This window comes from Euphorbia lathyris, chromosome 6 (assembly GCF_963576675.1).
Source record: "Euphorbia lathyris chromosome 6, ddEupLath1.1, whole genome shotgun sequence".
Taxonomy (NCBI): domain Eukaryota; kingdom Viridiplantae; phylum Streptophyta; class Magnoliopsida; order Malpighiales; family Euphorbiaceae; genus Euphorbia; species Euphorbia lathyris.
Genome location: NC_088915.1, coordinates 25,732,061 through 25,754,249, shown reverse-complemented (window position 1 = coordinate 25,754,249; position 22,189 = coordinate 25,732,061). Strand labels below are relative to the sequence as shown.

General features: G+C 30.4%; 1 pseudogene; it reads left to right on the top strand.

The window, feature by feature from the left end:
* The first annotated feature begins 2,080 nt into the window (after positions 1–2,080).
* LOC136233626 (ethylene-responsive transcription factor ERF105-like) lies at positions 2,081–14,874 on the top strand (annotated as a pseudogene).
* The last annotated feature ends 7,315 nt before the right edge of the window (positions 14,875–22,189 follow it).

Sequence of the window (22,189 nt, the reverse complement as noted above, 5' to 3'; positions counted from 1 at the left end):
GGAAATTCCCTTACAATATACCATTTGATTGACAAAGAAAGTGACTCTTAGGATGCTTCAAATTTGCCAAAATTTCAAATAGCAAATAGTTGCTATAATTACTTAAGCACCAATGAAGCAATGATTTTGGAATTATCTACATACATTAAGCAAAAGATTTTGACCAGAACATAGAGAGAAACATCCGATTTTGAGGCAGTAAAACCAAGACGTTGCAAGGCATATATATGTCAACCATATCTAGCGTCCCTGACCGTTCTAGTCCATACGAGAGAGATTAACTGAGCGTGGAGCTTGAGCCATATAAACCTTTTCATTAAAAAGGCATTCGGGATGTCTAAGTTGAGAGAAACAACAATTGAAAGTAGCACCCGAATTGTTATTGGCTTGATGGTTGGACTATAGGTTTAAAATAAATCAACCTTCGAAAACGTTTCAAAACAAATCAAGCTATATATATATATGGTGAATGAGCGGTTGGTATTGAGGGTAATTGGTGAATGAGTGCCATTGGTTTAGGTTTTAAGGACCATGTTTTCTTTTACCTAGTTATCATTTGGTGTTTGTTTAAAAGATGAGACTTGATCTCGTAAGGTCTCAGGCTACTTAGATGAACGAGATAGGTTTAAAGGGCCAAAATGAAGAGAAAGGATGTTGGTGAATTCTCATGTGGTAAACAGGAAGTTGGGATGTTTAGGGTGGTAAGGCATATATGGGCTTCATTCATAGGGGCTAGATTTGCGTGAGAGGGCTGCATGGGCACACTCAGATAATATCATCTCTTGTATATATTTGAGTAAATGTAAGCTATCTTAAATAGCCATGTACAGATAAGTTGTTACAAATAGATTAATTTATTTGAATGGATAAAGATAGGAGCAGACTGAGCTAATTATAAGGGGAAATATTAACAGGTAAATATATTTCAATATATTCGGTTATCACTCTCTCTCAAACTAATAGTGCTTGAATAGTTAGTTAGTCCTTTAGCTGCAGAAACCGAGACTTTGACAGTGGCTTGGTTAGCAGATGGCGGTTTGATCCTGTGTGGGAATGTAGCAAACCCGAAGCTCCTTTTTGGCGACTTTGTCACGGACAAAATGAAAATCAAGTTCGAGATGCTTGTTGTGTTCATGAAAAAATGGATTTGTTGTTACATACGTAGCTCCCAAGTTATCACACCATAACACTGGAGTATTAGTCCTAAAACAGCAGATTTCAGTCAGTAGCATAGACAACCATGATACCTCGAATGCAAGAGATGCTAATGCCCGATGTTCTGCTTCGGTTGTTGAACGTGACACTATCCGTTGTTTGTGAGATCTCCAAGAGACAAGAGTAGGACCAATATAGATGGTATAACCCGAGGTTGATTTTCCATCATCCAAGTCACCTCCCCAGTCAGCATCAGCAAATCCGTTGATATCAAAGTTGCTTCCTCGATGCAATTGTATGGCATGACATGGTGTAGACTGAAGGTAGCAGAGAATGCGCTTTACAGCTTTCCAGTGATTACTTGTGGGTTGGTGCATGAACTGACTAACCTTGTTAACTGAGTGAGACACGTCTGGACGTGTAATGGTGACATATTACAGTTCACCTACAACATTACGATAGAGGAAGGGATCGTCAAGTCACTGTCTTTGAGACTAAGTTTTGTGGCAGTGCATGAGGGCGTAGCAATGGCCTTGGAGTCATGCATTTTAGACCTCTGTAGTAAATCTTGAATATACTTGTGTTGATTTAGTGTCAAGGAATTCAAAGACCAATGAACCTTCGAACCAAGAAAATATGACAATTTTCCTAAGTTTTTAATTGCAAACTTTGTTTGAAGTCGAGACAATTTCCATCATTTCCTGTAACAAGTATATCGTCAACATAAATTAAGCAATACAACTGCATAGCTCTAAAATAATATAGATATGAGTCTGCTTTGGAACACACGAACCCAAGGTCAAGAAGTGTTGTGGTAAGACATTTGTGCCATACTCTGGGTGCTTGTTTTAATCAGTACATGCTTTTTCTCAGTTTACACACATAATCGGGAAATTAGGGATTGACAAACCCCAGTGGTTGCTCCATGTACACAACTTCAACAAGAGAACCATGGAGAAATGCATTCGAAACATCCAATTGTGTGATCGTCCAACCATGGGATATAGCTATAGATAACAGTAATCGAATAGTTGTTGGTTTGATTACTGGACTGTAAGTTTGCTCAAAATCAATTCATGGCCGTTGATGAAAGCCCTTTGCAACGAGCCTATCCTTAATTAATGCAGTCATAGACCCTGCATTGAAGGCTGGCAAGACGTGCCAAGTCTCTTATAACATGTTGTGCCATCAGGTAAAAGCTTCCCAATTTTGTATCGAGTAATTCAACACATCGTGTCAACTCTAGACATTATATGCTAATTGCAATCCAATACTTGCCCTAGCTCAGTCAACACGTCGTGTCAAGCATAACACGCCGTGCTAGTCTATTATTATCGAGATTTTTAGTTTAGTTTTGTTATGTTTTATTTACAAATTTTCCATTGAGGCTTGTATTTTCTATTTAAACAAACTTAGAAATCATTTCTAAGCATTCATAAATTAGGTAATAGCTACTATTCAAGAAACACACCCAAGATTTTTTTCAGGTCTTCCATTGGTCATCCTCTATTTAAGCTTCCTCCACCAACTGCTCTTCACCAAGAAAAGGTTATATCTCTTATATTTCTCCGGCGAAGCAGTAGTTGGAGATAACGGTGCTCTAATGATAGATTTTCTCCCGTCTTAGGAATGTAGCATTTGTTTAAACTTTAAGAGAACTTTTATGATGTGCATAGTGTTTGAACCCATTTATTAATAAATCCATATTTTAGTTCTACTTTGGTTTAATTCTCTTGTTTTATAATTCATTATATGTTTGCTTATGTATTGGTTTTGTGTTTGCTTCAATCACTTTTTATCCGAGTTGATGGTCCTAGTAAGGCTAGCATATATCTTAAAGGGGTGAATATGATATATGCATACATAAAATTAGTTTTAATTGAAATAAAATATTATTAAAAATAATCTTTTTAAATCACCTGTGTTAAGCCTTTAAAATTGGTGTTACACAAAATGCGGAACTGAGTGTTTGGAAACCTTATTAAATAGTTTAAATGCAGTTGAATGGAGATAGTAATTTCTCTAACTGATAAAGAAGATAACAAGCTTGTTTAATTAGTAAAAGGAGTAGGGATAGAGAAATTGTGACACATATAAGTCTATACTGGTTCGGAGGGCTACTCCACTTCTCAAGACTACGTCTTAAGATTTGTATTACAATCCATTTAAAAGTATACATATCAAACCTCTCTTAAGCTTACGAGTGCTTAAGAAATTTGAGTTAAGCTTACATGTGCTTAACAAAAATGGGTTAAGCTTACGGGCACTTAACAAACCTGAATTAAGCTCACTAGTTCTTAATAAACCTGACATTACTTTTTAAAAGTTCTAGTACCAAACTTATCAAGACTTTCGAGTGCTTGACTGGCTATTACGATTCTTTTCTTCCATAAGAGTTACACCACCTATCACTTTTCTAGCTCAAAGGATTAAACTATCATAAATACAACCTAGTGTGTTTTGCAATCTTACTTAAGAAATGTTTATAAGATGATTGAATTGATTACGAGAAAATGTGAACACTCAATCTTTGATCTCAACAAATAATATTTGAAGAGACTTTTTGATAATCTTGATATGGAAACAATGTAGCAAGTCTTCCCAACGAGTAAAGTGAACAATTGATCTCTTTTTAGGATAAATTACGCCAATGATACCTGAATTATACTCCAATTCACACTTTGGTACATGAATTATATGTTGTCCCAAAAATATAACCCAAGTAAAGGTGACCAGACAATTTAGTACAATTCTTAAGTAAGTAACCGGTCAAACGGTTTTTTTTCTAAAAAGGGGACCTATCATAGATTAATTAACCTAAAAATACTACATTAACCTTTAAACAATGTATTATTTACATTTCAACCTTATCTCTCATTTTCATTCATATACTCTCTCTTTTATCTATCTCTCTCTCTAAATAATTTTTTTCTAGATCAGATTAAATAAAAATCAGATATAAGCTTTATTTGAGTTGGGGAAAACAGATCAGCCATAGGCTTTATTTGAAAATAAAAATTGAGTTTTGAATTGGAGAATTTTCTTCAAACACCATAAACATTTTTAGTCTGAATCCTAACACTTTGAACTTGAAATCATTTTAACATAAAATATTAATATCATTATATTCAATGATATGTAATTAAAAAAATATTAATTTTCGATTTTTATATAAATAATTTATTATCCCGCGCAATGCGCGGAAACAGTACTACAGTAAAACTTCTATAAATTAATAATGTTTGGACCATGAAATTTTATTAATTTATAGAGATATTAATTAATCAATAAATTAATAATTATTAATTTATAGAGGTGAAAACAATGAATGCTCACAAGTCCAAAGTTTAGAAGAAATTGTGGAGAGTGTCATGCAAAATTCAATTGGGGATGAAGCTGTGGATGATTCGGTACATTTGGAACCCACAAGAAATGAAGTAATTATAGCATCGACCACTTTTTATAACTTTTTGTTACAATTTGACAAGAGTACACCAGAACTTTTGAATGCATTTGGAATAGTTAGAGATGAAATTCAACTAGATTTAAATTTCAAGAAAAAACAAAGTACTATAAAGTCATATTTTGATAAATTATCCTAAGAATATATTTATATATACTTGGCATATGTATTTGAGAAATTATTAATTTGTAGAGATAATAAAACAATATATTTATAAAGGGTTGTTCCAAAAAATTATTATCTTATTAATTTATTAAAATTGATCATTTTTTGAACCGACCCAAGTTGGGACCAGAAGAAATTATTATCTTAAAGAGAGTATTAATTGATCGAGTACTAATTATGAAAGTTTTAATATAGTTTTAATATATGAATGAAAATCACATTCATCCCACTATGTGAATCAAGCATTCCCCCATCCTTCCATTTTTAATCAAATATGATTATCTTAAAGAGATTATTAATTTATCGAGTACTAATTATGAAAGTTTTAATATATGAATGAGAATCACATTCACCTCACTATGTGAATCAAACATTCCCTCATCCTTCCATTTTAATCAAATATAATTCTCATTCCCTTATAGATTTTTGATTTAATTAAAAAAAAGGAAAAGGAAAGAAAGAACCCACGTTTCACAAGCGCTTCATACACCATAAAAAACAAATAAAAAAGGTTTATGAATATTTACACCCTTAAAGTTGGCAAGTTTTGCCTATTGGTATCCTGAACTTTTTAAATAACCTATCATACACTTATAGTTGGCTTTAAAAATCTATCACACACCTATAATTGACATTAAAAACCTATCACAAATCTAAAGTTGGCTCATTCGGATCTCCTGCAGACAAAATCACCGATCTGTCATCTTTAACATAAGAGGTGACATACATAATGAACTAATACACTTTTCTTTTTTTATATCACTCACATGCGACATCGTCTGTCAAAGACGACAGATCAATGATTTTGTGTGAAAGGGGTCCGAATGAGCCAACTTTAAGTGTGTGATAGGTTTTTAATGCCAACTATATGCGTGTGATAGGTTTTTAAAGCCAACTATAAGTGTGTGATAAGATATTTAAAAAGTTCAAGGTACCAATAGACAAAACTTGCCAATTTTAAGGATGTAAATATACATTAAACCAATAAAAAATAGGGAAAAGTACAAAAATAAACCTTGTGGTTACATCTGTTTTCGATCACAGACGTGTGGTTTAAAAATTTACAAAATGGTACATTGAGGTTCATTCCGTTAGCAAACAAATACCAAATTGACTAACGATGAAAATCAAAAGGAAAAGAGTTAATTAGGTCCTTATATTTATTTATTTTATAAATTAACCCATTTTTATAATTTAATTATCAGAAACAAACCATAAAATAAAAAAAATAAAAGTCGAATACATCATCTTCTTCCTCCCTCATTCATTTTTTTCTTCTCTCTTTGTTAATTTTTCCCACTTTAAAAATCAATTGAATAAACAATAAAATAAGTTGTTAATTTCCTGAGAAGACATCTATCAAGGCTTTGATTCTTTATGTATTCATAAACAAGAAGCTTTTGAGTCCTCATTTGAAATACAGCACAACAACAACACTATATTTGCGTGTCTAATTCCTCCTAGGATTTCAACTTCTGATAGAAATTCCTTTTCTAGCTTATTGTCGCAGTTTCTGTTCTTCCAAATCTTCTTCCAGCAGTTTCTGTTCTGTTCTTGACAGATTCAGAGTAGTCAATGATCTCCAGGAATTGGACCAAAAAATCGATTGTTACTAAGCTCCAACCTAGATAAATTCCAAGCCACAGAACTTGGAAGATTGCCAGAAAATGAATTGTCACTTAAAAATTAAAGAAGAGAGAGAAAGAAATTAAAGAAGAGAGAAGCGAGAGAAAGAAGAAGAAAAAAAATAAGAAATTAATGAGAGAGGAAGAATATGATGTATTTGATTTTTATTTTTTATTTTGAAGTTTGTTTGTGATAATTAGATAATAAAGTAAGTTAATTTATAAAATAAATAAATATAAGAACCTAATTAACTTTTTTTCTTTTGACTTTTTACACCGTTAGTAAATTTGGTATGTGTTTGCTGACGGAATGAATCTCAATATACCATTTTGTAAATTTTTAAACCACATGGCTGTAATCGAAAACAGATGTAACAGCAAGGTTTATTTTTATACTTTTTCCTAAAAAATAACTATACAATAAATAATATATATATATATATATTATATAAAATATATTGATTCTAAGATATGTTATAATATAATATATTTATTTATATAATATAATATAATATAGTGAAATATAATATAATAATGCATTGGTCCTTTAAATAATTTATATATGCTATAATATAATATGTTTATGGGTTAAGGTGCAAAAATACTCCTAACGTTTTGGATCAGGAGCAATTTTACCCCTAACATCTAAATTGGTGCAACTTTAGCATTAACGTTTGTAACCAAGAGCAATTTTACCCCTAACGTTGATAAATAATTCATCAAATTGTCTTCTTAGTCATGAATCTTATCATCTACACTTCACACACGTGTCATTTTATCAGTAACAAATCACAAACATATGTTGAGATGTGAAAAAAATATAAAATATAAAAAATATACTGTTTTTTTGTACGAATTAGACATAAAAAATAATAAAAAAATTTACCGAATTTATAAATATTAATCTCCAATTCTATAATTAAATTACAAAAGACATGAAATCTTTTTTAGAATGAATTGATATGCAATTGATTGAAAATAAAGAATAAAAATGTATGTGTTTTATAATAATGTCTGGAATTTACCCAATTTATCAACGTTAGAGGTAAAATTGATCTTGGTTATAAACTTTAGGGGTAAAATTGCACCATTTTAGACGTTAAGGGTAAAATTGCTCTTGACCCAAAATGTTAGGGGAATTTTTGCACCTTAACCCTATGTTTATTTATATATTAATTTTAGAGAAAAGTACAAAAATAAACCTTGTAGTTACACCTGTTTTCGATCGGCATCTTTGTGGTTTAAAAGTTTGGGGTGAGATCCAGTGTGACAAGAGGTTAGAGTGTGACAATGAGCTTATTGTGTAACATAACAAAACTACATAGTTTTGATGATAATTAAAAAGGGCAATGTGGCAAATTTGTAAATAAAAGGAAAAAGAAAATAGAAAAGTTTTATTTCTTTTCTTTAAAATACATTTTCCTGACATTTCTAACCTCGTTTTTCAAAATTTTTTATACTATTAGACTCGTCTAAATTAGACGGTCATTTTAAGATACATGAAGCTCAAGTAAAAAAAAATCCGGTGAACGGAATCCAGGTGGGCATTTTCTGGCGAGAAAAAAAGTGCCCAGAAAATTTAAAACATTATTCTGAGAAACTTTAATTCTTGGGTCGAAGCGAAATTTCTTACGGTTTAGTCCCAATAATACTTGTTCCTTAATTTTATCAACTTTACATTCTTCAATAATTTGTTGGGTCAAAACTGTAAAGAATCTCGCTTTGAGCCAAGAATTAAAGTTTCTTAAAATTATGTTTTTCATGTTTTGAAATTTTTTGATAATTTTATGGGCTCGTTTTTTGTCATACTTATATTATTCCGACAGTTTACGAAATTGTTCCAAATCAGTGTGCCATTTGTTCCAAATCAGTATACCATTTGTTCCAACATAATACTTGTTCCAACAGAAAATTGTTTTATTTCTTTTCTTTAAAATACATTTTCCCGATATTTCAAACCTCGTTTTTTGAAAAATTTTATACTATTAGACTCGTATAAATTAGACGGTTATTTTAAGATCCCTGAAACTCAAGTAAAAAAATTTCCGGTGAACGAAATCCGGGTGGGCGTTTTCTGGCGAGAAAAAAATACCCAAAAAATTCTCAAAAAATTTTAGAAAATGTAAAACATTATTCTAAGAAACTTTAATTCTTGGGTCGAAGCGGGATTTCTTACGGTTTAGTCCCAATAAAACTTGTTCCTTAATTTTATCCATTACATGCTTCAACAATTTGTTGGATCAAAACTGTAAGGAATCTCGCTTTGAGCCAAAAATTAAAGTTTCTTAAAATTATGTTTTATATGTTTTGGAATTTTTTGATAATTTTCTAGGCACGTTTTTTGTCCTACTTACATTGTTCCGATAGTATACGAAATTGTTCCAAATCAATGTACCATTTGTTCCAAATCAGTGTACCATTTGTTCCAATATAATACTTATATTGTTCCAACAGAAAATTGTTTTATTTCTTTTCTTTAAAATATATTTTTCCGACATTTCTAACCTCGTTTTTCGAAATTTTTTATACTATTAGACTTGTCTAAATTAGACGGTCATTTTAAGATCCCTGAAGCTCAAGTAAAAAAATTTCCGGTGAACGGAATCCGGGTGGACGTTTTCTGGCAAGGAAAAATGTGCCCAAAAAATTCTCAAAAAATTCTAGAAAATGTAAAACATTATTCTAAGAAACTTAATTCTTGGATTGAAGCGGGATTTCTTACGGTTTAGTCCCAATAAAACTTGTTCCTTAATTTTATCCATTTTACATGTTTCAACAATTTATTGGGACTAAACCGTAAGAAATCCTACTTCGAGTCAAAAATTAAAGTTTCTCCAAATAATGTTTTACATTTTCTGGAATATTTTGAGAATTTTCTGGACACTTTCGTATTTCTCACCGGAAAACGCCTATCTAATCGACAGATTCCGTTGATTTGGGATTAAACCGTAAGAAATCTCAGTTTGAGTCAAGAATTAAAGTTTCTCAGAATAATGTTTTATATTTTCTGACATTTTTTGAGAATTTTCTGGATATTTTTCTCACAGAAAAACAGATCGCCGGATTCTGTTCACTGGAAATTTTTTTTATCCGAGCTTCTGGGATCTTAAAATTACCGTCTAATTAAGACGAGTCCAATGGTATAAATTTTTTTTGAAAAACGAGTTTGGAAAAGTCGGGAAAATGCATTTTAAAGAAAAGAAATAAAACAATTTTCTTTTTCCTTTTATTTACAAATTTGCCACATTTTTTATTTAATTACAAAATTGGTCCTTGTCACACCATAAGAAATGTGTCACACCTGATCTCTCATATATATATATGTAGGAGATGGCTCTTGTGAGAACCCTTTCTTAGGTGAGAACCACTCAAAACTACGTAGTTTTGAGTGTAAAAATTAATAAAAAACACTGATGCTACTGGGGTTTGAAACATGACCTCCTCACTCACACTCCACACTCCTTAACACTAAGCCATTTTCTTTTTTTGTGTATTATGTTGCGCACTACTTAATATACCAATGCCCTTGTAGCTTCTATTGTTTAATATTTGATGCATCCACTTATTAATATTGATTAAATGTGCATAATAATAAATTATTAATAGAAAAAAAAGAAATTTGCATAATAATGAATTATTAATAGAAAGAAAATGTCCATAATAATGAATTATTAATAGAAAAAAATCCAAAAACATGCTCCAATTTCTTATTTATTTAATATCTTTTATATTTTTGTAATTTAGGTTATATAAGAAAATATATTTTTTAAAACATACGTTAGAGCATATATTTTAACTTTTAAAACACGAACTATGAAGTTTAGAACGTACGACATATTTTTTAGAACATACGTTATGTTTTTTAGAACATGTGTTATGTTTTTTCGAACATGAGTTATAAATTATATTATAGAACAAATGAAAAAACGATCCAGATACCTACTTATTTTTTAGAACATTATACTTAATTTTTAGAACACAAACTATATATTTTTTAAAACATACGTTATAACATATATTTTAACTTTTAAAACACGAACTATGAAGTTAGAACGTACGACATATTTTTTAGAACATACGTTATGTTTTTTAGAACACGTGTTATGTTTTTTCGAACATGAGTTATAAATTATATTATAGAACAAGTTAAAAAACGATCTAGATATCTACTGCTTTTTTTAGAAAATTATACTTAATTTTTGGAACACAAACTATAAACTTTAGAACATATGTTATGTTTTTTAGAACATACGTTATGTTATTTAGAATGTGAGTTTTTTTTTAACAAAAAAAATGGTCCATATATTTACTATTTTTTTTAAACCATTATCTTAATTTTTAGAACACAAATTATAAAGTTTAGAACATATGTAACAATATTTAGAACATCGTCCTTAACAATTTAAAACATAAATTACAAAAATATAGAGGAATTAAATAAATAAGAAATTAGAGCATGTTCTTGGTTTTTTTTCTATTAATAATTAGTTATTATGCACATTTGTTTTTTTCTATTAATAATTATTATGCGAATTTAATCAATATTAATAAGTGCATGCATTAAATATTAAACAATAGAAGCTACAAGGGCATTGGTATATTAATCAGCGCGCAGCAGAATACATAAGGAAAGCAAATGGCTCAGTGGTAAGCAGTGAGGATGTTAGGGTTCGAACCGTGACAAGGGCTTAAGTTGTGACAATGAGCTTATTGTGTGACATAACAAAACTACGTAGTTTTGATGATAATTAAAAGGGCAAAGTGACAAATTGGTAAATAAAATTAAAAATTGGATAGAGAAAATTGTTTTATTTCTTTTCTTTAAAATACATTTTTCCGACATCTCTAACATCGTTTTTCGAAAATTTTTATACTATTAGACTCATCTAAATTAGACGGTCATTTTAAGATTCCTGAAGCTCAAGTAAAAAAAATCCCGGTGAATGGAATCCGGGTGGACGTTTTCCTGTGAGAAAATAAGTGTCCAGAAAATTCTCAAACAATTTCAGAAAATGTAAAACATTATTATAAGAAACTTTAATTCTTGGGTCGAAACAGGATTTCTTACGGTTTAGTCCCAATAAAACTTTTTCCTTAATTTTATCCATTTTACATGCTTCAATAATTTGTTGGGATTATACCGTAAGAAATCCTGCTTCGACCCAAGAATTAAAGTTTCTTAGAATAATGTTTTACATTTTCTAAAATTTTTTGAGAATTTTCTGGGCACTTTGTTTCTCGCCAGAAAACGCCCACCCAGATTCCGTTCACCGGAATTTTTTTTACTTGAGCTTCAGGGATCTTAAAATGACCGTCTAATTTAGACGAGTCTAATAGTATAAAATTTTTCAAAAAACAAGGTTAGAAATGTCGGGAAAATGTATTTTAAAGAAAAGAAATAAAACATTTTTCTGTTGGAACAATACAAGTATTATTTTGAAACAAATGGTACACTGATTTAGAACAAATGGTACACTGATTTGGAACAATGTAAGTAGGACAAAAAATGTGCCCAGAAAATTATCAAAAAATTCAAAAACATGTAAAACATTATTTTAAGAAACTTTAATTCTTGGCTCAAAGCGAAATTTCTTACCGTTTTGACCCAATAAATTGTTGAAGCATGTAAAATGGATAAAATTAAGAAACAAGTTTTATTGGGACAAAACCATAAGAAATCCCACTTCGACCCAAGAATTAAAGTTTCTTAAAATAATGTTTTACATGTTTTGAAATTTTTTTAGAATTTTCTAGGCACTTTTTTTCTTGCCAGAAAACGCCCACTCGGATTCCGTTTATCGAATTTTTTTTTTACTTGAGGTTCAAGGATCTTAAAATGGCTGTCTAATTTAGACGAGTCTAATAGTTTAAAATTTTTCGAAAAACGAGGTTAGAAATGTCAGAAAAATGTATTTTAAAGAAAAGAAATAAAACAATTTTCTGTTGGAACAATATAAGTATTATGTTGGAACAATGGTACATTGATTTGGAACAACGTAAGTAGGACAAAAAATATATCCAGAAAATTATCAAAAAATTTCAAAACATGTAAAACATTATTTTAAGAAACTTTAATTCTTGGCTCAAAGTGAGATTCCTTACAGTTTTTACGCAACAAATTGTTGAAGCATGTAAAATGATAAAATTAAGGAAAACGTTTTATTAGGACTAAACCGTAAGAAATATCTCTCCGATCCAAGAATTAAAGTTTCTTAGAATAATGTTTTACATTTTTTGAAATTTTTTGAGAATTTTCTGGACACTTTTTTCTTGCCGAAAAATGCCCACCCGGATTTCGTTCATCGAAATTTTTTTTACTTGAACTTCATGGATCTTAAAATGACCGTTTAATTAAGACGATTCCAACAGTATAAAATTTTTTGAAAAATGAGGTTGGAAAAGTTGGAAAAATGCATTTTAAAGAAAAAAATAAAACAATTTTCTCTTTCCTTTTATTTACAAATTTACTATCTCCTTTTAGTTAATTACAAAATTAATCTTTATCACACAATAAGGCTTGTCGCACCATAAGCAATGTGTCACACATGATCTCTTTTATATATATATATATATATATATATATATATATATATATATATATATATATATATATATATATATATATATTGATTCTACGATATGTTATAATATAATATATTTATTTATATAATATAATATAGTATAATATAATAATGCATTGGTCCTTTAAATAATTTATATATGTTATAATATAATATGTTTATGGGTTAAGGTGCAAAAATACCCTTAACGTTTTGAATCAGGAGCAATTTTACCCCTAACGTCTAAATTGATGCAATTTTACCCTTAACGTTTGTAACCAAGAACAATTTTACCCATAACGTTGATAAATTGGGTCAATTTGATAAATAATTCATCAAACTGTCTTCTCAGTCATGAATCTTGTCATCTACACTTCACACACGTGTCATTTTATCAGTAACAAATCACAAACATATGGTGGGATGTGAAAAAAATAAAAAAATATACTGTTTTTTGTACGAGTTAGACAAAAAAAATTAAAAAAAATTCACCGAATTTATAAATATTTATCTCCAATTCTATAATTAAATTACAAAAGACATGAAATCTTTTTTAGAATGAATTGATATGCAATTGGTGCAAAATAAAGAACAAAAATGTATGTGTTTTATAATAATGTCTGAAATTGACCCAATTTATCAACGTTAGAGGTAAAATTGCTCCTGGTTACAAACTTTAGGGGTAAAATTGCATCATTTTAGACGTTAAGGGTAAAATTGCTCCTGACCCAAAACGTTAGGGGTATTTTTCCACCTTAACCCTATGTTTATTTATATATTAATTTTAGAGAAAAGTACAAAAATAAACCTTGTAGTTACACATGTTTTCGTTCGGCATCTTTGTGGTTTAAAAGTTCGCAAAATGGTACCTTGAGGTTCATTCCGTTAGCAAACACAGACCAAGTTAACTAACGGTGTTAAAAATCAAAGAAAAAAGTATTAATTTAGTCATTATATTTATTTATTTTATAAATTAACCTCATTTATTATCTAATTATCACAAATATACCCTAAAATAAAAAAATAAAAATCAAATACACCATCTCCTCCATCTCTCTTTAATTTCTTTTCTTTTTCTCTCCTCTTTGTTAATTTCTCTCTCTAAAATCAATTGAATTTCCATCTCTTTCTAAATCTAATCTTTAATTAGTTTACTACTCTAAATCACCAAATTCCAATTACAATTCTAATTCATTTCATTTCTTCATCAACGGCGTCTTCAGATGAATCTTCAGCTTTGGAGCTTATTAGACAACATGTTCTCACTGATCATTTTGCTTCCATCGATAACTTCAATCTCTCCCCTTCTACTTCCTATCTTTTCGTCAAACCTAAATCTCTAGATTTTGATTTCTTCCTTACGCAAAACACCAATTACTCCAAGCCTGTGCCTAAATCTCTGAAATCTCCTTCCACCACTCTCAGACAGAGGAAACCGGCTATGACGAAAATCACTATTCCTTCTCCGGCAACTGCCGTCCTCCTCCCGCCGCAACAGCTGCCTGCTTAGCTTAATAACAATAGTAACAGAGAAAAGCATTACAGAGGTGTGCGTCGTAAGCCGTGGGGAAAATACGCTGCGGAGATTCACGATCCTAATAAGAATGGTGCTTGTGTTTGGCTTGGGACTTTCGATACCACCATTGAAGCTCCTAAAGCTTACGATAGTACTGCGTTTAGATTACGAGGAAGCAAAGCGATCCTGAATTTTCCTCTTGAAATCAGTAATTCAAAATCAAATTACAATTCAAATTCAAATTCAAATCCCGATTCCGATCACTCAATTTCTCAGCAAGAATCTGAAATCGTATCATCAAAGAACCAGAATAATGATATTTCCACAAAGAAAAAGAAAATTGAAGAGTGCGTGGACTCATCTAACGATGATAGAAACAGTAATAAGTAATAATAAAAGGACTTTCTTGCCATTGGTACCAAAGCAGCTCCAAACCCTAGTTGAACCAGACCTAAAACAACTATTAACCCCAAAACAAAGAATTAATTTGGTCATAGATTTAAAGTAGGAAGTTAATTAAAGATTAGATTTAGAAAGAGATGGAAATTCAATTGTGTTTAGAGAAAGAAATTAACACAGAAAAGAGAGAAAGAAATGAAATGAAAGAGAAATGGAGAAGATGGTGTATTTGATTTTTACTTTTTTTTATGTTAGGGTATGTTTGTGATAATTAGATAATAAGGGGGTTAATTTATAAAATAAATAAATATAAGAACTAAATTAACTTTTTTTCCTTTGACTTTTAACACCGTTAGTCAATTTGGCATGTGTTTGCTAATGGAATGAACCTTAAAGTACCATTTTACAAACTTTTAAACCACAAGAATGCCGATTGAAAACAGATGTAACTACAAAGTTTATTTTTATACTTTTCCCTTAATTTTATTTATGAATTATTTTTATAATTGATTTTTTTTAAGAAAACATTAAACGGAATTAAACATATAAAGATCTTTTCCTTAATAACACAGAGAATAATCCAAAGTTTCTTTGAGACACCTTAGTATTCTTTTCACATTAGTCCAATATGCTTATCCAAGGTTCGACTAATATCTACTTATTATCCCTACAGTGTGACAGATACTAGTTCTTGTACAAAACATGTCGCATATCAGACTACCTATGATACTATATATGATAGAGATCGTTTTTTCATATCATTGATCTCTTATTATGTTTGGTGATGCATTTTAATGCTAAGAGTTATACTTTTTCCATTAAGCTATCAATGAGTTTGCAATTTTGCATATTAAAAGATCGATGACCTTTTTGATGCATGTGTATTAAGACAATGATAAAATATTTCTTTGAACGATCTCTTCAACTTAACTCCAATAGTATACGATGTTTCTCCCATATCTTTCAATTCAAAACTCGAGTTGAGTCAAACTTTGATTTGATTTACCTATTCAATGACATTTCAAGCTATAATAATATTATGAATATATAATAATAGAATGATAAATTTACTTTCAGAATGTTTTGTATATACTTCTTCAATTAATTTCAACTTATTGATTTACTTATTGATAAATTATTGATATACTTCATAAATTAATTTCAACTTGTTGATATACTTCATAAATTAATTTCAACTTATTGATATCATTTTATTATGAAATTGAATGTGTCATTATCCAGAATATTATTTAAGGCCAATAATTGTTTTACTTAATTCACAAAGCCTTTTCTTGCAACCTTGTACAATGAAACCTATAAGTTGTTCCATGTACAAATGGGTAGATTTGCTTCAGTCATCATATGTCTAACCACATCAAAGTGATTAAATAGTAGGCGTCATTCCTAGTCCTCACATTCATCGGACCATATACATGTAAATGAATTAAATGCAAAGGATATACAATTCTATAGCTTTTTAAAACTATTTTATAAAATAAATGTTATAGAAACAAGATTCCTTCAAATCTCGGAAGCAAATAGGAGATCATGTATCAAGAACCTAAATATGGATCCGGTCCATTCAAATAATAACGGATGAATATTCGGCCCGAAACGAAAATTTTCTAGGGACCACATTGCTAGCTTAATTAGAAATAAAATAAAAAACTTAGGCAAGATTAATGGGGTCATCTAGCAATTAGAAAAGGGGCAAAAGTTTTGGTTGATTTGGTTTAGGTAATAGCACACCACTTTCTCCACAAACCCAAATGCTCTTCAATAATTCTTCCATTCTCTCTTATTTGGTAGCTCACATTTAGTCCATCAAACACTTAATTAGAGATAATATAATCTATTCCCCTTTAATTAATTATGTACATATTCTAGATAACCTATAGGATTAGGATTGCACTAATTCCTCATTTGTTTGATTAGTCTAGTCATTATTAGATAACCTTACTATACAAAATCATCACTTTTTTTCTTTCAAGCAATAGTGTAAATATTATAATAACACCAAAATGACTCTGGAATTTTAATAATCTCTCATCTTCATTTTAATAAATTTAGATTATGGGATAATTATTACCAAAAAAAAGATTATGGGATAATTAAATTTATATAGCTATTTGAACTAATTTTGAAAAGAAAGTTTTGTTAATATTAAGGTAAGGCTTAAACCATAAATAATTAAATAATAGGGAAATAATGATATTGATTAAATAAAAAAAAGTAGTAATTAATAATTAATTGGTTGCTTTACATTGTGGGTTGTAATTAGGAATGGTTAGGAGTGCTTTTTGCGTGAGGAAAAGCAAAAGTGGTGGGTTAACCGTAGCAAAATGGTGGAGTGGAGCTTGTAGAAATTTAATGTAACCAAACAAACTCCAACAAATTTTATACTTTTGTCCTTCATAAGGGGCTATTTACATTTATGCTCATTCAACTATCATGGATGAATACTAATATCACAAAATTTACTATTAAGCACTCCGGTCATATGGTTACAGTACTGGATCAATTTAATCATTTAATCAAGGATCGAAATCTTGATGAGTAGACTAAAAAATATCACAAAACTTAATTTCTTAACACTAAAATCATCCAACTTTACATTTAATTTCTCCTGTAACTCTTTTATTCATATTCAGATGATAACATGTAGATGACACATCCTTATCGATTTTCAAATTAATAAAACTAAAAAGGCTAAACTTATTGTACGTTTATTAATTTTTAAGCCATAAAAAAAGTTGGTTTACATGTCGTTCATGTGGTTTTTTTGGGTGACTATTACCTATCGAATTTGGAGAAAACGACTATAGGATAAATCAACTATAAAGTTGGATGATTTTGATGTCAAAAACTTAAGTTTTATGGCATTAGTGTTCTAGTCATAATACTTGAAGAACCACGGGTGCAATTAACTCCCTTGATAAGAGGTGAATGTTATCTATTGGGTGCCGATGAGCAGTTTGAGCTCGATAGTCCACACTTGGATGTCTGGACATTCAGATCTTACAGGAAGAAGAGTGATTAAGAAACACAAGCCTTGAGAGTCCATCGTGGATAGTTCCCTAGAGAGATGGTGGTAGCTTCGTATCAACACATTAGTTTCAGAATAGAAAGTGAATACCTACTCTAATTAGAACTGGAATGAGATTGTAAAAGATAGGTTTACAGAGTTTTAAGGGGTGTTTGGTGACTCTATTTTCTCCCACTGTTTATTTTTTCATCCTAAAATGGAGACTTTTAAGTGTTTAGCTAGACACTCAATGTTTGTCTTTCATAGGTGGAAAACAGTTTTTTTACAAAAAGCAAAGAATCTTTGCTTTTTAGAAAAGCAACATTTTTTAACAGTAACAACAAACATCAACAACAAACAACAGGTAAACTAAACGGACCCTTAAAGTAAGTTACAACTCCTAACCTACTTTGTTTTTTCTCTTTTATTGGAGTGTCCACTATCTGATAATTCGTGTTTCCTCTGTTTTATAGAAAGCAACTAGACGTGAAAGCAGAATTAACAATCCGACCACTGAAAATCTACACAAATTATAAGTCTTTATTGTTAACAAAATGGAATATAGTTATTTTTAATAGAAAAAAAAAAGAGAAATGAAATAGAGGGGTTAGTATTATAGGTATAGTGAGAAAGAAGATGAAAGGGTTAGATTAAGGTTAAAGAAATGAATTAAGTAAAGTTGGTGTAAGGAAGTGTCTTCAAACCAAGGAAATGCGCCTCATTCCATGAAACCTCTTGGAAATGATGACTCACAACACAATACCCAATTTCCATATCAATATTTTAATTTTATTTATAGTCATGAAATATAATTAACTTTCTAAAATATCATAAACACCTATCATTACTTCAATACTCTTCAATGTGATTTTAAGTTTCAATAACTTTGATCACCTCAAACCATCAAATTACTCCTTTTCATCTCTTCATACCCATAATCTCTACCTTTAATATTATACTAATATAAATTTGACCCTAACATTGTATATTTAGCCATAGTAAATGCAAATTTAAATCAATTTTAGTTCAATGTTACCAAATGTTTTTGAAAAAACTAATTTAGCTGTTATTTAACTGTTACATCAGACACTGCAAACGAGTTTATCGATAAATTGAAATAGTTTCTTACATTTTTTTTATGGTTATTTATCACTTTATTAATAACATAGTAAACATTTAAATTTAAAACATTGACAAAAAAAATTGATGATTAACTTGTATGTGGCAGACTTAGTTGAGCTGTATAGCTGGGACTGGGAGGTTGAGCTCATACATGTATTACACGAGGGTAATCAAGATGCTGATTGGATGGCGAACTACGTAGGAAGTTTGGCTTTGGGCCTTCACGGGTGTGAGGTGCCTCTTGCAAGCATCCAGGACATCATTTTTTTCAGATTTATATGGTACGTGTTTCGCTAGGATGACTCGTACCGGATAGTTTTTCTTTTTTCCGTTTTCGTTTTCCGGTTTCTGCCTCCGGGGTTATAACCCCTCCCTTATTACAAAAAAAAAATAAGTTTTTTTTTTGTAACTGTGTTAGTGACACATTAAATATCTTAGACGTAATTGATGTTTGAAATATCCGATATGACAGTTAAATAACAGTCAAACTAATATTTTCAATTTTTAAATAACGTAGTATTAAAATTGATTTTGTTTAGAAACATTAGAATTACATTTGAACCATTTCATACATTAGGACCAAATCTCCATTTTATCGACTCTTATCTCATTATACTACTATGACTACTACTAATTAGCCAAAAAATACATATAATATTATCATCATGATACTTGCTTATTTGAATTAATTTTTATTTCATTTTTCTAGCTACTTCACAATTCACATTATATATGATATAATATAAGCCATTAGCAACGATATGTGACCAAACTACTTAATTGAAGAAGTTGAATATAGTTAGTATAACCTATATTAAAGTTTGGCGGCCTCAATTACGTATTTAATCTTCTATAAATATTTCCAACGTACCAAAATAAAACAAAAATTAAATTAAATTAAATACATTTCTGATTATGACAACGTATTTGCTAGTCCATGAAGTTTCTAGGTGCTTTTAATTTCACAAAAAAAAAGTCCAATAATTATAATTTTCTCTTTATATTATTTTATAATAATAATAATAATAATAATAATAATAATAATAATAATAATGTGCCCAAGAGACAAGCTCAATGTTTTCATTAAAATCCAGGAGGCAAAACCAAAAGAAAGTTCAAACACCTGTACACAGAAAAAGAAAAGGTTATAATAAAATGTGATGTAGCAGAATAGATCATGAAGGGTTGACTTGGCTTTTTCCATCTCATGTATTGACTCGATATCCCATTGTTCACACCATGTATGTATATAACTAAATGAATATAATATATATATGGGTAGATCAATTTAAGGATATTATCAAGTTTAATTAGTATAAATTAAAGGGAAAATTACAAAACTAGGTCAAATGAGAGACTCATTTATATATTTAATCCATTTACTCAACCCACTACAGTAAAACCTCTATATAAGAATACACTTGGGATCGGACTATTTGTATAACAATTGAGAGGTTATTACTAAATAGAGTTTAGTATAATAAAATTTCTCAATACATATAATTTTAAATTTTAAATAATACCACTTGAAATTGGTTAAGATTATCATAGGCATGCATGGTTTATATATAATGTATAACAATAGACATTAATGGAATAAATTAAATATTTAAAAATTCAATTTAGAGTTTAGGTTTTCAATATATAGATAATTGAAAGAGTTTTATGTGAAAAATGTGAACATCAATGAGAATACTAAATATTTATAATTTCAAGTTGTAGTTTGGGTTTCAACTCATAGATAATTTCAATAATTTTTTTTAATATTTTATGATTTAGTTTGAATTCTTAATATATACATATAAATATGTAATTATTACTATATGGAGACATAATTTCTAAAGCTGAGACTTGAAAAGTGTAAAACAAATAACGTTTGAGAGGTTATTCCTATTTATAACTGGCCCAAGTTGGGACCGAGTTTTTTTTATAACAAAATAGAGGTTATTCCTATATAGAGTATTCCTATACAGAGGTTTTACTGTACATATCTACACTAATTTTGTGTGACTTTCCCATAATACCTCTAACCTTCTCACTTCCCCAAACGTGAACAGTCTCTCCCCTCTTCTCCTTGGTTGCGCGAAACGGTTGGCAGCTCCTCCATTAATGATTGTGGGCTGCTATATACCGCAATATTTTTTCCACCTACCGCACTTTTTTGACAATTTTGCCCTCCTCATAATTTAAACTCAAAAATTCAAAAATCTCAAATCCTCTTTAGCTTTTTGGTTTTTCAAAAAACCCGACCTAAAACAACATGCCGCCAAAGCCAGGAGCGGGTAGAGGCTTCATGAAATCTCCGTTAAGTTTTTTTTTTAAATTACTCAGAAATCACGGGTTCCGCCTCCGAATCGGAAGCGGAACCCATATGAATATAAGGTAAACGGAATCGCCGTGTCGTTTCCACCACGGGTGGAACGGACGAACTGCCCCTTCCACCCGTGGTGGAAACGGCACGGCCGTTCGTTCCACCGTAAGGTGGAACGAACGGCGCTCTCGTTCCACCGACCGTACGATGGAACGAGAGCCATGCTCGTTCCGCCTTACGGCGGAACGAGCGGCGCATCCGTTCCACCGTACGGTGGAACGGTGCGCGCTGCCCGTTTAGGCTAAAAAAATCGAAATTCAAAAAACGAAATTTTAATTTAAATTTATATCGTAGGATTACCTCGTGTTCGAAATCATGGTCTTCGGGAATGCTCGAGTCCATTTTCGTCCAATTCGGGTTTTTAGGCTTGGGAGAGAAAGAGAGGAAAAAAAAGTTTTGGTTTTTGATAAAAAAATTATGACAAGGGCATAAATATCAAAAGAGTGCGGTGGGTGGAAAAAATATTGCGGTATATAGCAATACCCTTAATGATTCCAAGACTTTTGATATTCCTATCTTTCTTTAAATTGCATGAAATCTGCACCATTTCTCCAAATCACAATGTATTTCTCTTCTTCATCTCTTCATCTCTTGATTCTGCAACTTCCTAATCCTAGAAAACGAAGCCATGGTTCTTCATCTTCCATTTTCTGCTCGTTTCTTGGTTTTTTTTCTTCTTGTGACCATCGAAGAAATGGTGATTCTACGTTATTTTCATTATTTTTCCCAGTTTATCATATTGGTTTCGTCGAAAAATGTAAGTATATACTGTTTTTTCTGCGTTTTTC